This window comes from Coloeus monedula, assembly GCF_965178545.1.
Source record: "Coloeus monedula genome assembly, chromosome: 23".
Classification (NCBI taxonomy): domain Eukaryota; kingdom Metazoa; phylum Chordata; class Aves; order Passeriformes; family Corvidae; genus Coloeus; species Coloeus monedula.
Window position 1 is genome coordinate 6,726,099 of NC_138803.1, and position 19,033 is coordinate 6,745,131.

At 47.6% G+C, this 19,033-nt stretch overlaps 1 protein-coding gene across 4 annotated transcripts in view; it reads left to right on the forward strand.

Moving 5' to 3' along the window:
- Window positions 1-4,927: 4,927 nt before the first annotated feature.
- Window positions 4,928-19,033, forward strand: part of RAP1A (RAP1A, member of RAS oncogene family) — a 30,921-nt gene continuing 16,815 nt past the window's right edge. For 3 of the 4 annotated variants that reach the window (XM_082296245.1, XM_082296246.1, XM_082296243.1), the window contains exons 1-2: window positions 4,928-5,055; window positions 18,852-18,921. The gene's annotated coding sequence lies outside the window, so the exon portion shown is untranslated. Of the gene's footprint in view, window positions 5,056-7,287; window positions 7,429-18,851; window positions 18,922-19,033 lie in introns of those variants that run through there. The other variant, XM_082296244.1, reaches the window with a different exon arrangement.

The following is a 19,033-nucleotide window of genomic DNA, read 5'->3' on the forward strand; positions in this document are numbered from 1 at the left end:
ATCGTGTGTCCCAGCTTCTAAAAGACAAATTCACCTCTCCCATCCAGAAACAGCCCCAGCAAACTGCTGGCAGCAGCTCTGTGCCACAGCCCGGCTGGCTGTGCAGGGGGGAGATGCACAGATAACAGACTGCTGGGGAGACTCATTCACACAGAGCTCCAGCACCTGTGATTAAAGCCAGGAGAGGTGCCCAGGCTGCTGGCTCTGCTCCTGTTTAGCTTTCTAAGGGTCCTTTCCTTCACAGGCTCCTCTGGTAGGAAATTCCAGGCTGCTACAGCTTTGGACAAGGAAATTCTTGCTTGTAGAAAGCAAAGAGTAAGAGCAGCCCACTGTGCTGCTATTAGCCTGAAACATGGGAATCCCTGTGTATGATAATTGGCAGTTCCCTGCCGTAGCTGAGCACGGGAAGTGGATTTGTGCTTCCTTCCCCAGTGAGTTTCACAGCCTCTGATGGTATTTATAAAACCCTTGAACCAGAAACCCCTATCAGTCTCTGCCTTTCCCCTGACTCTGCAGAACTGCAGACACCAGACTGACTCCGGGCTTTTCTGGCACGCTTGCAAGGTAGGGAAATGTTTGGGAAGCTGCATAAGAAGCCTCCATCCCATGTCCCTTTCCGAGTGACAGTCACAAAGGAGGAAAGGCCAGGCTTGCTGGTGTTTTTGGTAGAGGAAGCCTTGTTCTTGCCTCCTCACCCTTTCTGCAGTCCTGTGCTCACAAGTGGGACATTCTTAGGGCTCAAACTTGGAAAATATCTCCATGTTTGCATTGGGATCCAGCCTTTCCTGTGATTTCAAGCAACTTTAAGGACACTGGATGAGCTGGGGGAGGAGTATGGCCCCAGCACTGCTGCCCCAGGGCTGTAGTGCATGGAAAAGCCAGTCCAGGCTTTCCCTCTGGAAATCTGCTGGAGCTTCTGCAGAGCATTGCCTTGGGATCAGCCATCCCTCCCCAGATTCCACAGCTCCCAGCTCATCTGCCTAATTACCTGGTGGCTTCACCCAGCCAGACAGTGGGCATGGAACAAACCAGGTCTGCAGTGGGAGCAGGGATGGGGTTTTCAGGGAATCTGGTCCTGTCTGCTCTGGGAACAGGCTCAGGCCTTTGGCGCTCACCTGCCCCTACAGAACCTGGGATGTTGGGCTGTGTTAAATGATCCCTTATGGTCGGATCCTTGGCAAGGGCAGCGTGGGAGGTGAGGTGTGAACTCGGTGACCCTCAGCCAGGGCAGCTGCTGGCAGCCATGCGGGTGCTCACTATTAATTACATCATTAAGTCATTATTCATAATGATACACTGCAATCTCATCTGTAAAGAAAATAATTATGCTTGCACTTCAAAGGCTTGTGTTGAGGTCCTTGGAATGGGCATTTTTTCTTGATTCTTCCATGATTAGAATTTAAAGAATGATTATTGTAAGTTTAGAGAGTACAAGTTCCTTTCTTGTGCAGTTTAAGTTCAGACACTCAGGACTGGACCGTGATGCAGTCAGCACCTTTACTTCTGACAGCCAGAGCAATAATGTGTTATTAGCCTGCACGGTGTCAAACCCACTTTCATTTACTCTCCAGCCCTCTGATTCAATCAGCCAGGAATCCACGGTCATTATGCAATCACAAATTGTTTCTGAATTTCATTAAATCAGCATATGGGCCTCAGCTATGTATTTACATCAGCTGAACTTGTGATAATTTATCCAATTGGCCAATTATTATTTTGGAATAAAAGAAGTCATGAGGGATTCTGCTTCATATTAATTTGCCTGCAGAAGACTCAATACAGCCTCTGCAACTCAGCTGAAAAACCAGGTGAAAAATTGCAATCCTGTTGCAGGTTCTGGGATAAATAAGTGCTTTCCTTTCAGTCTTTTACTGCTGCCATATAGCAGGAAAGGGGGAGTGAAATCTTGGTATGATTTAATATGAACGGGTTTAGATTGCAGAGTTTGGGAAAAAAGTTATTGTGGTAACCCCCGTTTTGTGTAAAAAATGGGCTGTGATAAATTACACTGTTTTTAAAATAAAACTGCAGTGTGAAGGGTCACTGGATTTCTGGGCTGTATCCAGGACATTACAGGCTGTGTCCTGTATGTGACAGGATGCAGAGAATCGATTCTCTTTGCCTCATAACCTTGTGTTGTTGCTGAGTTGGTGTGGAGTAGAAATCCCTGTTTTGGGGATGTCAGCAGGTTCCAGCCCCCCGGGCAGGTGTCAGTGCTGTCAGTCACCCTGGAGATGTCCCTGAAATAATGGGATTTGTTAGAAATGGGGAAATGCACCTAGGGAGAGACAAGGTGTGGACACGGGATTTAACACCCTGTTGACAGACTGGATTTGCTGACGAGCAATCCCCTGCTGTACCAGAGATAAGGAGCAGCAGCACAGGAGCGAAACAGCTCTGTCTGAGGAGCTGCATCTGTCTGCCTGAAGGAGGGCAGAATCTGGGACTGGGAGAAACGGAGATCCAGATTTACCCCCTGTTGGAGTCATTAGGAAAAGTGCCTCTGATTTCAGCTGAACTTGGACCTGCTTCTCCCCTTCTAATCTTTTCATAACCAGGTTCACATTCATCCAGATCTAACTTCATTTACTTGCAAAGTCTGACTCAGCAATAAATGTTATCAGCTTCCACTCAAACCTGCAGAAAATGGGGAAAAAAGTCAACCTTCCCAGAACAGACACCAAACAGGAGCTCTGCCTTGCTGAGTCAGGCCCTCAGTGTGCCTGGACCCTTATTGTTCTGAAACTTGGAAGATGGTCCACAAGCCATGAAATAGATAAGTGTGTGATTCCTTGGATATAATAAAACTCTTCACTCAGTGCTGAGTGGGAAAAGCTGCAAATGTGTTGATATTTGGGGCAAAGTTTGTTACAGATTTAATTTTGAAGGAAATTTGGGGTAAAACCTTGCAGAATGCTCAAACATCTCCACGCACACTGAGCCTCTTATAGGAATTCATCCCTGTGCAGTTTCTGCCCATAGGAATGATGTTTTTGCACAGCTTTTAAAACAGAAATTACTGGTGATATTTTGTTTTCCAGACACAGCCTCATGTTTTTAAACATTGAGCTAGTAACTTCCTAAGTTCACAGATTTCACGATAATTTTTGTGCTCTGAAGAAACAAGTGGCTGAGCATCCTTCAAGGCAGATGCTTTTGCCACACCGACTGTCCCAGTGTGACTGAGCCTCTCACTGCTGAGGCTGCCAAGTCCTGCAGAGACAGAAAGTGTGGAAATCCTTTGCTGACATCGCCCTGCCTCCAGCGATTCAAATCAGTGATTCACCTGCTCACTCCCAGCACGGTGGTCCCCAGGGAAGGAGACACCTCTTAAGCCATAAAAACAGGGACTTACAGATCAGTATCAGCAGCCACAAGTTGTACCTGGAAGCAAAATTCTGCGCTGTGTATTTATTTCTGCTGCACACACAAAGCTGTGAGAGGGAGAACTGGAGCAGTTTCAATGAGAGAGGGTGAGTGGGGACTCTGAACTCTGTGTGTCTCCTGGCCGCTCGCTTGCTGGGGATTTTGGATAAGTAATTTAATCTTTGTTTTCTCATCTGTACAGCCAGACAAGTAATATTTAGCATTTTTGTTGGAGTTCTGGATGAAAGGCAGTACGACTGCTAAAATATTGTTGCTGTAGCCTCAGACTTCAACAAATCTGCTTGTGCCCCTGAAGTTTTGCAAGTGGCGATAGAGGAGTGTGGGGAGGGTGTGTTGCTGCTGCCTCTGGCACCGTCTTCTGCAGCCTCACCAGGAGCGTCCCCAGAGGTGGTGGCTGCAGTCCTCGTCCTGTCCCTGGTTATGTAAGGAGGTGACAGTGCCTGGAAACACGAGAGATCCCTCTGCATTTCATGGAGAGACGGCCATTGAAATCACGGAAGCAACTACAGCTCCTCCTGGGGTATTTATACATTCTTAACAAGGACAAAAAGCCCCTGAAATTAATTGACTGTTGACATTAGCTTTTCTGGAGTGTGTAGTTTAGAGCTGAACTATAGCTTAAGTCGGGGCTAACAAAGCCATCTCCCAGATCATGAGACCCTGCGCAGTGACTGTGCTGGACTTCTGACCCGATCCTCTCTGTGTGGCTGCTGTCATTCACAAACCCTCAGTGACAAAAACACCATCAGGACATTTATGTGTCGTTTCCTCTTCCTGCATTTTGTGTTTATTGTTGATCACAGGCGTATTTCACTTCAATGTTAGTGTTCTTTATTTTTGTGCTTTTCTGAAAAAATAAATAAAACCCCCCACACTTCTAAGTGCTGTGTTTCAAGAAAAACTTTTTAAGGGGCGAAGGTGATGTGGTGCTGGTCCTGAGCCCTGTGGTGTCAGTGCTTGGTGACCTCGGAGCTGCTTTTGTCCTGTCCCATGCGTGACTGCTGCAGCATCATCTCCTCCATATGGAAACACCCTCAGCCCAGTTACCCGCTTGGTCCCTGCTGTTTGCTGACCACACTTTCCTGGAGAAATTCCTCCCGATGTCCACCCTGAGCCTCCCCTGGCCCAGCCTGAGGCCGTTCCCTCTCCTCCTGTCCCTGTTCCCTGGGAGCAGAGCCCGACCCCCCCCGGCTGCCCCCTCCTGTCAGGGACTTGTCCAGAGCCACAAGGTCCCCCCTGAGCCTCCTTTGCTCCAGCCTGAGCCCCCCCGGCCGCTCCTGGGGTTCCAGCCCCTTCCCCAGCTCCGCTCCCTTCCCTGGACACGCTCCAGCCCCCGCACGAGGGGCCCAGTCCCGGACACAGCACCCGCAGAGCCCCGGCCCGTGCCCGCCCCGCGGGACAGCCCTGCTCGGTCCCGCTGGATGCACATTCCCGACACAGAACCAACACCGCCCAAAGCCCCGCACCTGCCCCGGCCCTCCCGGAACTTTTGCCGGGGCCCGGCGGCCCCGTCCGTCCCCGCCCGCCCCGCTGGCTCCTCCCCGGGCCGCGGCCGCGGAGGGCGGAGCGGACGCGGCGCCGCCGCCGCGCAGAGCAGCAGCCGAGCTCCGAGCCCCGAGCCCGCACCGGGGGAGCCGAGCGGCGGCGGGAGCCGGCCCGGGGGCAGCGGTGAGCGGGGAACGCGGCGGGGCGCGGGCCGGAGCGGGGGAGGCAGCGGGGGAAGCGGCGGGTCCGGCTGTCCCGGCGGGGCCTGGCGAGGCCGCGGGGCCGCGCGGGGCGGGCGGAGCGGGGCAGGGGCCGGCCCGGAGTCCGGCGGGGCCGGGCGGTGTCAGCGGGGCCGCGCCGAGCGCTCCCTCCCCGCAGCCCGGCCGGCAGCGAGGGGGAGGCGGCTGAGCCCCGGCCCCGGCCCCGGCCCCGGCCCCGGCCCCGGCCCCGGCCCCGGCCCCGGCCCCGTCCTGCCCGGCCGGTCCCGTCCCAGCCCCGCCGGACATCCATCTTGCGCGGCAGCGGGCGGGCTGCGCGCCGCCGAGCGTGTGGCCGAGCTCGGAGATAACCGGAATTCTTGTGGTGTTCGCGGGGCCAGGTGTGTGCGGGGCGTCCCGTGCTCGCTGCCCCGCGCCATGGGAAGGGGCGCAGGGGCTTGTGCGGGGCCCGAGGAGCACCGGAGGTAAAGGGACAGCGAGGCTGGAGGCACGGAGGGCGCGCTGGGACAGGGATGCAGGACGAGGGCAAGGGCATGGCAGGACTCGGGACAGGCTTCACCGGCCGCTCCGCTTCGCCGGCCCGGATGGGCGGCAGGAGGTTTGGGCAGGTGGGACAAGCCAAGGGGGAGCCCCTCGTGTGCCGCATGGAACAACGGGTTGGCCCGTCCTCATCCCCCGGCCCGTCCTCATCCCCCGGCCCGTCCTCATCCCCCGGCCCGTCCTCATCCCCCGGCCCGTCCTCATCCCCCGGCCCGTCCTCATCCCCCGGTCCATCCTCATCCCCCGGTCCATCCTCACCCTCCACTTTCACGGACTGGTTGTCTCGGACCACCTCAGCTCTGAAAAGGTTTCTTGCACTTCTTCAGTCGCTTCAAAGAGCAACTGTTCTCTGCATAGGGAAACTTTGCTGTTTAGATACTTCTTTTTAATTGGTGTATTTGCTTGTGATATTTTGAGGTACAGAATGTTTGGGTTTGGTGCAGGGGTTCCTGCGAAGCTTCCTCAGCGGGAGGGTTGGGGTTTGGACACAGCGAGTCAATTCCGACTGACACAGAGCTGGAATTGGGCTTTGCTTTGCTCACAGCTTGGAAAGAGCTGCAAACAGGAAGGGCAAACCATGAACATTCTGGGTTTTTTCCTTTCAGTAGCTTAACAGGGGAGATAATATTTCTTAAAATAGTTGTTTGACTTGAAAACACCTGTCTGCCTTCGGAGTATTGTATTGGCACTCTGTAATTTTTGTTGCTGTTGTAATTCTCTCTGAGTAGTTGTGTTGCTTCACGTAAAGAGACATCAGACTATCTGATGAGTTTAGGAAAGCGGCTGTTCAGTTGACGGTGCCTGTCTGCTGTGAAATGTTTCATTGTTGTGATCTGTGTCATTGATTTTTTTCATGCTGAAATGGTGTGTCAGTGATTCTCCCTGGTGTAGCAGATCCTCGCATCTGAAAGGATTTTAATGTGGGAATTTGTGAGACTTTCAGGAAGTAATGGATGAAGCTTGGAGAAACAGAAAATGGTGCATTAGCAAAGCTGTGTGCCTTTATGAGAAGTTATCCAAAACCAGGCAAGTTGAAGGGAAGTTCCAGATGGAGCTCTCTTGCTTTTGTGGTCTCTGCAACTTTCTGAATTCACAGAAGTGATGTATTTCACGAGTATGAAATGCTGTCTGATTATTCTGACATCATTATCACGTTGCTATAGTGACTTCATTGCGCTGGGAATGCCGTGTTCACATCCGGTTGCTATGGAAAAAGTCAGTGTCATAAATAAAAACATTTAATGTTCTGTTCATCCCTGTGGCAGGAAAAAAGGCATCGATTTATCGACGTGAGTGAGGACTGACAGCATATACCAACAGAAGTTCTTAGTGCCAAGTTATAAACTGGGAAATTGTTACTTGCCGTTCTCGGCAGATTGTCCCTTGCCTCTCTCTGTTGTGGCAGGTAGCAGAAGTTGTGAAATCCTGCTTTTGGAATGGAGGGTGACAGAGCGTCTGTCGTTCTTCAAGGTGGAGTCGTCAGGAAGCGCTGTGCTCGCACCGCTTCTAAAAATAATCTGTTTTCGTGCGCAGTGCTTGCGACTCAGTGTTTGTGTTCCTCAGATCCTCCTCAGGGAGCTGAGTTGTCCCCCTTAAAAGCAGATCCTGCTCACAGCCCGTGTGTGGGGGTGCCCAGGAGGCTGTAGGGCTCTGACGAGGGGACCACGGCGGTGCGGAGGAAGCCTCGGTGCCATCCCGGCCCGGCGGTGCCACAGCCGGGCTGTCACCCCCGGGGCTGCCAGGGAGCTGAGCGCTGGCTGCCATCACGTGTCCTGGCTCTGGCGTGGCTGCTTTTAGGGTAAGTAGCTTTGCTGAAGGTTTTGAGAGGATCTCCCTGCCAAACGGGCTGAATTACTCGCACAGCCTAAGTCCAGTGACAGGTTAATGCTTTTATTTGGAGACTCATGTTTACACAGAGCATCGAAACAGTTTATATTTGAAACCATAAGGTGCAAATATACAGACATAGGTTATTAGTGATACATTTCGTGGCTGCTCAGCCAGTCTGAGGACTGTTCTTAAAAAAACTGAAAGTAATTAAATAGCAAGAGTGTAACATGTGGATGTACTTGAACATAGAAGTTTTAATTGTATATTGAATCATCGTCCTGGGCATAAACAACTCCAAGCATTTGTTTGTACTTTATATTGCAGGGCTTTTTCTTGTACCCTGCACGTGCACAGTGCACTTGGTGGCACTTTGAACTTGTGCTCAGTGTTTAGAGAACAGATTGCTTCTGTGCAACTCTGCAGACTTAAAAAAAACATCTTCAAGAGGAATCCTAATACTCTGACAACAGGAACATGTTATCTGTTTTCCTAGAGAAAACAAAGTGAATCTTTTGAACATATGTAAGCTCAAATCTTTAGGCTTTATATTCAAAATGTTTTTTACATGTAGCTGTTTGAAGTTCAGGATTATCCTTGATCCAGTGTTAGTTTCAACCTTGCTGAAATCAGCTCAGCTGGCTCTGGCTGTGGATCCTGATCAAAACTTTTGGGTTTTAGGGTAATATGGGAGACTTCCTATTTTATCACTTTCTTTTAATTTCTGATGGGCCACATTAATGTTGAACATTAATCACTTCTTATAACTTTGTGTATTTAATTCTGCAGAAGCAGATGCAAGAGAGACGCTGCTTTTAAAACTTGGTGAAGTCCTAGGGTTGTATTTGGATTTTTTGGCCTTGATTTGGGGCATGTTGGGTTATTTTTTGAAGATGAGGTAGTGAGGATGGTGGTTAAAGTAAAGCCTCAATTCATTTTATGTTGAGCTCTGAAGTAGTTACTGATTTGCTTTTACTCTTTTATTTAATAGTGGATGGGAAAATAAACAGAATTTTAATGGAAGTGTCTTCTGAAAGGGGTGCTCCTAAATTCCAGGGTCAGATTTTCCTGTAGGCATTTGTGTTGGCACTTTAGGAAAGTTGCTGCTGCTGGAAACATGACACCTAATGGCAGAGATAAGTAAGAATGTCCCAAAGTTTTCTGAAAGAACTGTTCATCTTGCTGAGCTCTCTTACTTGGTCCAGCCTATCTTGTTCAGATGTTAAAACTTTTGTGAGGTGTAAACAGTCCCTCTCCATCCTTCCCGTCAGCTCCCTGCAGGTGCTGGGAGGTAGAATCAAGTTCAGTACATTTCAGTTAATAAAAATGGTGAAATAGAGCATGAAGTTGTGAAGATGAGTTTATGCCAATCCTCCCAATACAGGTGATGGATGGCAGTGGTCAGGCCAGGAGGAGAGGCCCGGTTTTTGTGGGTGAGACATTGCCCAGAGTGGTTGGTTTCTGCAGTAGTGGGATACTCAGCCCCTGCAGCTGCGCTGTGAGTAAGGCAGGTCAGAGATTGAACTCCTTTGCTTTCCCATTGTTGAGCTTTTACTGTTGAACATTCAGGAACTCTTGGAAGCAAGAACCCAGTAGAGCCCGACTGATACAGTTTTAGTGTCTCCGGCACGAATATTAGAGTGAAAAAGCCATCTGTGTTGGTTAAGTGAAGAACTGTTGAACTGTTGAACCTGAAGAGAAAGGATTAAAGTAGGCGTGAGGAAGATACACTTTTATTGTGCCAGTACCACTGCTGATGGAGGGAGGGAGTTGAGAAGAGAACAAGAAACTGCAGTTCCTGACACATCTGAGCTAGGGCAGCATCCTTCAGCCTTGTGTTTGCCTGTGACAACTGGGAAGAACGTGACCTGTGGCTTATTCTGGCTGCCAGAATAATACCAAAGAGGTGACATTTGGTCTCTGTCCTCAGAGGTAGCAGGTTGTTATTTGCAAGAACCAGCCTGCATTTATGGGAGCTCCATTGAGTTGCCTTTCTGTTGCAACAAATTGAGGGTCTCCCCTGGTTGTTTTTCAGCTGGCTGTGCTTGTTGCTGGTGGCTGTTGACATCCTCTGGGAGCTGGTTTGACATGTCTGACTGATACCCTTCAGAGCTAAATGGCTCATTATTAGAAGCTTCCTGTTATTTCCTGTGATAGCATAATTTTGTTAATTAATGCCTGTTTTATGAGCTCCCCTCTGAAGAAAAAAGGACCCAGTGACAGCAGAGCATCAGTCAGGACACACCTGGGCCAGGTTTTTACACTGAAACACTTTGTGCTGCACCTCTGCTGCCATTTCACTCCCAGGTTTGCTATGAAACAAGTTTTGATCTGCAAAGGGACAGGAACTGGTTACTGAGAGATCACTTCTTCCCTTGCAAATACTGCAATAATTAAGGTTGTCTAAAGTAATCCATTTAACGAAATTAAAATGAGGAGGCTGTGGGAAGAAGGGTGGTGCTCAAGGAGGACCCACTGAGTGTTAACATTCCTCATCAGAAATGCTGTGCTTAAACTTAAATTGCATTCAAGTGCTGTGGGAAGATCCTTTGGGGCGTGTGTGGGAAGAAATGGGACACCAAAACCCATCCGTAATGTGGATCTCCAGTCATTTTGGGGTCTGTAACTTTTCTGTTGGCGAGCTGCACTCAGAGCCCTGTAGCAGGCAGCACACCTGGGTGAAGGTGAGCTCAGAACTGCCTGATTCTGTTCCTCCTGTGGCAGCAGTACCCAGGGCAGGGCTGGGGCTCTTTCTCACCGTGTCAGCTTCTGGAGCAGGTCGGGTGGCTCTGCTGAACCCCGACGTGGCCACATAAAGACGGTGTTTTGATGTTTTGATGTGTGTTCTGCTCCCTGCTGCGAGTGCTCCGGCAGGTATGGGGTGCTGGGAGTTGGGAAATACCTGCTCTACCTGAACAGGCACTTCCTCACTGCAGCTGCAGTGGCTTGACCTGAACCCAGGTAAAGGCACAGATTGGATTTTTTTTTGGTTGAGAAATCCAGATGCTGACAAAAGCAGACTTGGTATGTTTTGAAAACTGCTGGTTGCTTTCTTTTGATAACAAAATCACCTGTCTGAGGGGGAAGTCTTACCCTGCACAGGGCTTTTATACCAGGGAAGAAGCAGGTAACAGGACAAACAACCAAAGAGGAATCTCCAGGGCTGCTCACAGCCCATGGCTGCAGGTGGTTGTCTTGGCTTTTTCACCTGTTTGACTTTGTTTAACTTAAAATGTGGGGAGCCAGGCAATGGCAGTCCTGTTGAGCAGGTGGCCCAAGGCATTGTGGTTTGTTATTTATTTTGAGTATTGATAAGATGGAAAATACTTAAATCCATCTGGGGCACTGAAGCGAGAGGTCTGGATGTGCCCACAGCAGTGGCTGTGTTAGGGCGGAAACAAATCTTTATTCATCACTTCAGTGAGGCAAAATACACTGAGAAATATGCTCGATGTAACGAGCAGGATGAGCATTTCTGTAATGGGTGATTGTTGCTTTGTCGAAACCCCTGCTCTTTGGGAATGTACTGCAACTAGTAGTGTGTTTGTCAAGGGCTGTGTTGCATAACTGCTGCTTGCTGGAGCATTGCAGGAAAACAGACACTTGCATTTCACTTGTCAGTGGCTACAACTGCAGACTCAGGGCTGGCTGGAATGTTTTTAGTTGAAATATTTGTTGGATTCAATGATGTTGTGTTCTGCAGTGTTCTAATACTGAAAAAATGCGAACTTGTCATGTTTAAATCAGGGTATTGCGTGTGAACTCAGGGCAGTGCAATCTGCTCGTGATGGATCTGAGCATCTCTGGCTGCAGCTGGGGCTGTGACTGCTCCCTGCCGCTGGAAGGAAGGCTGCTGTAGGTTTCTGTCCAAGTGAAGAATCTGTTTGGAATCAGGCATTTCTCACATTTTTAGTTGGAAATAGACCCTTAATCTGGAAAGCACGGAGGAGGTGGGAGGAGCAGTTCAGCTGGATGTATTGGTTGCAGTGCCTTTTATGTTGTATTTTTATGTAATATTCTTTTCTCTCATGCAAATAAACTTGAAGTTGTAGGGAGGGGCAGCTGAGAAGAGGAAAACTTTCATTACGGACAGCTGACATGCAGAATAATATCTTTTTATATGCCACTCACCACGTGATAGTTAAAAGTAACTCATAGTTCACTGGGCAAAGCTATTTCTGGCGCAATTCTCCTTTTTTTGTGTAACAGTCTCATTCCAGCACATCGTGTTTTACCCTGAGATTTGATGTGTTTGTTAGTCCTGTGCTGAGTAACAGTTCCTGGGTATCAGGCCTGAAGAACAAAAATCTTGATGGATTTATGAAGTAAATAAGGGTGAAGATAAATTTAGGCAATTGTTGCTTTCTGCTGTAGATTGTAACAGTAATTGTAGCTGAAAATAACATTAAAGATACCGACTGAAGTGGTTTCAGACAGCCTTTCTCATGAAATATTTATGCATTTAGGGCTTTTAACTCATCAGATCACTTATGAAGTTGTGGAGATTACAATATTATTACGGCTTTGCCTTGTTTTGTGAATACACTGCATTGGCATATTGATCACTAGAATGCAGTCAAAGCTTTTTCAGGAATCCCATTTGAAATGATCAAACAGATACTGTAATGCTCCAGGGCACCTTCCTCGGTGGTGTGATTCTGAGAAAGTGGGTCTTGTCCTTTATTCTGTAATTTTCAGTATTTGCAGCCTCTGTTAAATGAACTGTTTGCCCAAATCCTGCTCATAAACACAGTATCGAGTCCAAATCCATTTAGCACAAAAGCAAACTTGAGCTGGGTGCTGGGGTGGCTTAGCAGGTGTCAGAAGAATGAAATTGTGTCTGCAGAGCTGGGATGCTGTAAGTCCTTTCATTGTCCTTTTCATGCCAAGGTCACGTCCACTGCATCTCTATGGGCAGAAGCTGAAATATATTCAGGAACTTTCTTTGAACCAGTGATGGTAGAACTGTGCTGAGGGCACAGGTTTGGCTGATGCTGTATTTGCAGATTTACTCTAGAAAAAACAGATGACTGGGAGTTTTAACTTTGGTGGGAAGGTGTCCTCACCACGGGGAAAGCACAGAAATTGTGGGAGATGGCAATTAACACCCCAGTGAAGTGTGGTGTGTTCTCAGGTCCTGCTCAGAGTGCAGAACCAGCTGTCCCCAGGCCATGTGTTTGACAAATTTACATACTAGTATGGGAGAGATGATTTTTTTCCTTTTGCCCTGTGCCTTATCATTTCAAAGACACATTCTAAAAATAAGACTTTTTTTGTTCCTGTTTGAATAGTGTTGATGAGGTGGAGGGGAAGGACTGGCTGATGCCAGTGCTGCTCATGGGTAGGATGTGTCCTCCCTTCCGTGTGAGTCAAACACAGCCCCTCTTCTGGGAGCAGGACTCCAGCTGCCCCTGGGCTTGGGGTTGTTGCTGTTTAAAGGCAGCTGTATAATTGTCTTATTTTGGTTGTAATCAAGCTTGACCTATAAATACTGAAATGGCTCATATAAAAATGATTAAACTATCAGAGCTGTTTCCTTTAATGTCACCTTTTATTCACTCTAAAGGAAATTCCAGGATGAATTGTCAAAGGAGTTTTGCCCTTTTAAGCAGGTTCAGGAGGATTAAAAAACTTCAGAGAAGCCCCAGTGCAGAGTCCAGGTTTGGTTAAAACCCCCCTGGCCTCAAAGCTCTCACTCCAGCACTGAAGTGTTAATAACTATTTGAATATTCCTTCAGTCAAAACCTTCACACAGAAGAAAGTTTCATTTTCGCTGTAGAAGAAAATTCAGTTTCCACCCCCACTCTGCCCCAAGGTTCCAGGAAGCAGCATTAAGGGGCTGAGCTAAATACTGAAGGATTAAGCACCACATTAAATAACTTCATTTCTTTACGAAACATAATGAAACTGTTACTTTCCCCTCTATTTGAAGTTAATTCTGTGCACTTACTGCTATTCAGGTACCTATCAAGCCTTAAAATCTGCCATGAAAAGCATTCAGGAGGTGCAGTCCTACTTGGCAGTGCTAAAACACATCCGTTGTTAGCTGTGTTTAAGTCCTCATTACATGGATACTCATTGCTGTAGGGGGTTTATTTAAACTGATAAACAAATGTAGTATTAATAAGTGGCCATATGGTCAGTGGGGCTTTTCATTCTGAAAATCGTTGTTAAAAGAGGCGTTTAATGAGCGGCAGTTGCGTGGGAACGGGGTGGGGGGGGTTTGGTTGCTTGTGGCTGCCACACACCAGGCAAGTGAAAATCTCTGGGCTGCACATGCAAAGCTGACCTTTAGAACGGGCTGCACGGGCAGATCCAGTGTATAAACACACACACACACACTGATTATTGCAGCTGTGCCAGGGAGATTTAAAGAATCTCAATATTTTCTGGAATTTGTGAGTTAGCCCGGTCTCCTGTAGGGCTGGGAAGTGCCCCATGTTTAGGGGCTTGGTATTAGTTTTAGGATTTATCACTGGTGGGTGTAAATCATAGCATCATGGAATGGTTTGGGTTGGAAGGGACTTTGAAGATCATCCAGTGCCACCCCATGCCATGGGCAGGGACACCTCCCACTGTCCCAGGGTGCTCCAGCCTGGCCTTGAACACTTCCAGGGATGGGGCAGCCACAGCTTCTCTATGCCAGGGACTCACTACCCTTTAAGTAAAGACTTTCTTCCCAATATCTAATCTTAACCTACCCAATGTCAGTTTGAAATACATGGGAAGAGCAGTTTAAACCTCTCCAATTTTAATGAGAAGTTTCAAAGAACCCCTAGTGGGCTGGAAGCTTCTCCTCGCCATTAAATTTTTTATGCTGGAGACCAAATAGGGTCAAACTGGGCTTTATGACCAATGTCTGGTCACAACTGCGGCAGAAATGAAATAATTAACGTGCAAGCTGAAATTGCAGTGACAATCCATCTACCTCATGTCACTTATTTACTCTTAATTATATAAACCAGGAAGAATAGTGGCGAATGTTGCCAAGCTACTATCAGCACAACAAATTATTCCTACCAAGTAGAATGGAGTTGGTCTTTTGCTATGATTGAGCCTCCTCGGGTCTGTCTGGAATTTAATCTGTTTTATAAAAGGTCAGGATATTTCTTTCCACTAAAGGAAATGGAGAGGAATAAAAAACTTTATAGGGCTTAAAAATCAGTGGCAAGTTGGGGATGTGGTAGACAGCAGATGGAGGAGGTCCCCTAAGTGGCTGCTGCATCTAATGGCGATGCCCTTAAATGTTTACATGTTTGGCTGATGAGGAAGGGGGAAAGGAAGTATTTTTTTCATTTTTTCTTCCAAAAAAAGCTGTGGAGAACTCCTGTGAATGGTGTAAACCCCTCTGCTGAACTACTCCAGTAGGGCTAGATGGGAAAAGGAGAAATGGCGAATGCGGCCGTGGTGTTGCTTGGGAGGACCTGTGACCTCACAATCCTTCCTATCAAGCTGCTTCAGATATTTGTAACTGAGAAAAGTGTGTTTTGCCCTGGATGTGCTGAGCTGAGGTGGCTGTGTCCTGTTTGCAGCTCGGTGCTCGTTAGTATTAATTTGCAGAGTGCCGCAGTCCGTCCGGAGGGGAGGCTGCCAACTCCAGCCACTGACGTAGCGCTTTGTTCTAATTTGGGGATGCAGTTTGTGTTGGTCTTTGAGTTGTGCTGCTGGCTTCCTCTCCCCTGCCTTTGTCTGGCTGGCACATGTCCCTAGCAACTTTCTGCAAGTGCAGACCAATAGGACAAAAAATAAATTAGCCGTTTCAGCATGGCAGGCTTTAGCTGCCCAGAGCCCTTGTTCCTTGCCTGGAGAGCTTCTACAGCAAAGCAGTTTCCAACGAATAATTAGGCAGTCACTTCCATAGAAGTTAAGATTATGTTATTTGATTCCAGGTTCAGAGTGAAGCTGATTGCACAAAAGATTACAGGCTGAGGAGGATCAATCCCAGAGTGTTTGTGCACAAAATGACTATTTCCAATGACAGAATTATTGCTGTTTTCCAAGAAGTTTGTTTCTCTGCCTTGTTTGTGTGGGCTGCAGTTAATTTGCTCAAAGCTCCAGCTCAGCACAACACTGGAGTCGGAAGGGCTCTGTTGCTGGAGGACTTTACTCTTCGCCCAGGCTTTTATGGCCTTGGCCCTTGCTCAGGAACCTCCCAACACACCGCAGAGGATGCGGAGTGACTGAGAAAGTGGTGATTGGGATGTGAATGCTGGGCCTTGAGTTTTTGGGAATAGATGCAAGATTTGAAGGCTGCTCTCTTGCCTTTCCTGATAGAACTCTTCAGATAACACCTCTGGCCGGTGTGGTCATTCTCCTGTGTTCTCAAATACCTGGTTGCTTATTTGGCTTGTCACCAGCTCTATTTTCTGTGTGTGCTTCTTGCTGTGTCTTTTTGGGGTTATTTGTTATGCAAAAAACAAAAGGAAAATAGATTTAGACTTAAGTTGCTGATGACTTGGACAAGGGACAGCGTGCACGTTCCAACATCAGGAATGCACCATAGTGGGGTCATGACTCACCCTACAACACGCTTGTGCATAGCTAATTACACATTTGTTGCCTTGACGGGTATTTGATTTGATGCTGAAAGCAGTCAGTGGAAATGGTAATGATTTTACTGTTAAAATTACAAAACTGAGGCTGAGATTCCTGGCACAAATTATAAAATGTTACCTCTTACGTAATGTTAATATGTAAAACACACTTTGGTGTCAGGTACCGCAGTGATAACGAGCAAGAAAGTAAATGCAGAGTCTGTGAACGGAAGTTTGTCAAACTAATTTTGAAGTCACATTGAAGTCCTGCTTTCTGCTTAGTTAGGTCTTTTAGTCTTTAGTTTTTCTCTTCCCTCTCATTTTTCTGGTGTTGTTGGTCTCAGGAAAGGTGGAGGAGGTTTTCCCTGCACCCTAGAGCCAGGGAGTTTGACTGCCTTGGGGAAGGGGCTTGGCAAGTGAATTCATGGCAGTGCTTTTTATTAATTAAATAAACTCCCTGTTAAGTAACAGGGTGATCTATGACAGTGTTTGTCTTGCTGCTGTTTAGGGGTGGTGTCTGCTAATGAACTGTGGGATTCCCAGACAAACCCCCTGTTCCCGGCACGGCTCGTGTGTAACCATTGCGTAGTTGATGACAGTTTTGATGAGCATTAGGGGAGTATTTCACGTGCTTTCGACTTCATTGAATAATTTAATATCTCAGAACATGGTGTAGAACAAATTAGGGAGCAGGTGCTGAGTGGAGCTGTCGTTGGGCAGTGCTGGGAACGGTGGCTGGGCTGGTTCAAGCCAAGGAGACATCCTTGGTCTGGTGTTTCCAGCCTTCACTGCTGTATCATTCTCTCTGTTTGTTTGGATTTTTTTTTTATTGTGGAGGGAATCTGTCAGTTTAAGTGTGGTTTTGATCACTGTAAATCTTCCCCTTGCAGAAGTGCTGGGTTTGGGTTTGTTTTGCCAACATGGCTCTGAGTAATGGAGGGATTTTGGTAGAGTGTTGAGCAATGTTTAGTTGACACTTTTAAAAAAAGAAAATCCACCCCTTTCCATGGCCTAGTTTATAGTAACTGAAAAAAACTGGCACGGAGAACATTTACAAGTTGAAAATTAAACAGGTTTGTTTATAGTAGCCACGATTCAGTATTTAACTGCCAGGATAAAAATAACCAGGACGTGTGGCTGCAACATCCCAAGAATCTGCCTCTCATTTGGGAAATGGGAAGGGCATGGCCACAGGAGTGGCACAGCCAGCCTGGAGTGGAGGTGCTGGAGTTCACAGAGACATCTGTGCTTCTCTCCCAAATGTGCACAGTGCTGACGGCACTTTTCCCTTGGAAACGTTCAATATTCCGGTTTCCTCTGGTGAAAATCAGAAAAAGGGAGGTGTGAGTGATGAACAAGCAAGGAATTATTCCCTTTTTTCTTCCTTGAAGCCAGGTGAGTGGTCCTTGCTCCCTGCCTCTCTCTCCTCTCTGCCAGGGACATCCTTCTCTATCCCAGTGCACCTTTCTGGGGAAGAGCAGAGAGCAAATTCCCCTCAGGCTCACAGTGCACGTGGGTGTAGAAGCTGCACCTTGAGAGGCCGTCTCACATTGTCTCTAGGAACTGATGCTGTGGTTTCTGTGCTGCTCCTTTCCGTGCCTCACTTCTTTCTGTTCCTTTTCTCTCACCCTCATTTAAACTCAGGCTGTGCTTTTTGAGTGCAAGTGCAGCCAGTGCTGCCGTCTGCAGTGCTGGAGCTGGGACTGGCAGCACCTTCACAAAAAATCATGGAATCATGGAATGGTTTGAATGGGAAGGGGCCTTAAAGCCCATCCAGTGCCAGCCCTGCCATGGCAGGGACACCTCCCACTGTCCCAGGCTGCTCCCAGCCCCAATGTCCAGCCTGGCCTTGGGCACTGCCAGGGATCCAGGGGCAGCCCCAGCTGCTCTGGGCACCCTGTGCCAGGGCCTGCCCACCCTCATGGGGAAGGATTCCTTCCCAATATCCCATCCATCCCTGCCCTCTAGTCTCGCTTTCTCTTATACTTGGAAAAATAATTGACAAGGATTATGAGAATTTCATTATCTGTTTCTAAACAATTTTGATTTCTGTGACTGCAGAGCTGCTAAAAAGAATTATTTTCAAAAAACCAGCATACTAAGTTTTCATTTAAACTTCCTATGATTCCAGAGGAACAGTTGATTCTTTTTTTATCCCTTGAAAAGAAAGGATAAAGTGCTGAACCTATAAATGAGAGGACCCTTTGCCTGTCATAGCAGCAGGGTGTAGCCAATGCTGTGATAACTGTCTGAAGTATCAGTACTGCTGCTGTTCAGTGTTACTGAACAAAGGATTGGGATACTGGAAGTGTTACCACCTTCTAAAACTCTTGCACAAGGAGCCAGCAGGTTCCTGGGACGGGGGGATGGTGCTGCTGGAATTGTTCTGGTCTCGAGGACTGTCATGGAATCCCAGAATGGTTTGGGTTGGATGGGACCTTAAAGCTCGTCTCATTCCACCCCTTGCCACAAACCTGATGGATTCCGTAAAATAACTGTGCTTTGGAGGTGTTGCATTGGATTTTACCATGGCAGTGCTGATTGGGAGCAGATAAGCGATGGTTTTCCCCCTGTAACATTATCGGGACATTGGGCTGTTCTAAATCTTTCTCCTGTCTTTCTGGTAGTACTTCCTGTACTAAGTTTTCATCTTCTAAAATTAGTTGGGAACTTGATGCAACTTCAGACATGGTTAGTTTGACTTGAGTTTGTCTTTTGTAAGTGAAGTCTTCCTTGGATTATTCTAGGGAGGAGAAGTCCACAGGAGGAGAGTGGTTTGGCTTAAGCACTGCAGAGATGCTTTGCAAATGCTGACACTTGAAAAATGATTAACTCTTTTTTTAATTCTTCTTTTTTTCAGTTCCTTGTGGGGAGCCTGGAAGAACCTTCAGTAGAGCTGCTAACACTGATGAGAGATCTTTTATGCCAAGGTAAGAGTTTTTTAGTGTTTTCATTATATTTTAAATGAAATTTCTGTGAACACTGGAGTGGATAATTGATAAGTGAGGTTCTTGCACTCACTGTATTTCAGTGCTGTGTTTG